Here is a 914-nt window from a genome sequence, read left to right as displayed (position 1 = left end):
AATTCTCACAATTGCTGCTACACTTGAAACCATTGCAGATGCCATTGTGTCAATACATCTCATTGAGGATATCTCTCTTTCTTGTTGTCCCTCTACTTTACCTATCAAGATGTCCTTCTCCAGAGACTGGTACCTTCTGATAATATGTTCAAATATGAGAGACAAAATCTGGCCATCTTGTCTTGTAAGATGCATTCTGGTAATACTTTTTCCAACACAGATTTGTTTGTTCTTCTGGCAGTTTATGTTATCTTTAATATTCTTCTCCAGCACCATATTTCAAATGCATTCATTATTTTATGGTCTTCCGCATTGATTTTCCAACTTTCACATACATAAAAGGCTACTGAAAATACCATGATTTGGATCATATGCACCTTAATCCTTAAATCGAAGACTAAATCTTGTGCAGTAGATTTGTCTAATGCAATGTTTTGTTTGATTACTCAACTGCTGCTTCCATGAATATTGATGGTAGATCCAAGCAAAATAAAGTCTGAAAACTTCAGTCTCTTCTCCATTTATCATGATGTAATTTATTGATCCAGTGGTGAGGATTTTTATTTTCTTTACACTGAGGTGCAACACATACCAAAGATTGTAGTCTTTGATCTTCATCAGTGTTTCAAGTCCTCTTCACGTTCAGCAAGCAAGGTTGTATCACCTATATATTGCAGGTTGTTAATGATTCTTCCTCCAAGCCTGATGTCACATTTTTCTCCATACAATCCATTCTCACTGATTGTTTGCTAAGCATACAGACTGAAAGTGAGTGCAAGAATACAATCCTGTTGTGCATGTTGCCTGATTTTAAACCATTCAGTGTTTGCTTGTTCTGATCAAATGAGTACCTTTTAGTCCATGTTCTTCATATGCACAATTCAACGTTCTGGAATGCTAAGTCTCCATAATGT

This window comes from Chrysochloris asiatica, unplaced genomic scaffold, assembly GCF_000296735.1.
Source record: "Chrysochloris asiatica unplaced genomic scaffold, ChrAsi1.0 scaffold00228, whole genome shotgun sequence".
NCBI classification, from domain to species: domain Eukaryota; kingdom Metazoa; phylum Chordata; class Mammalia; order Afrosoricida; family Chrysochloridae; genus Chrysochloris; species Chrysochloris asiatica.
The sequence above is the reverse complement of the archived record's forward strand: the minus strand, read 5'-3'. Positions refer to the sequence as shown.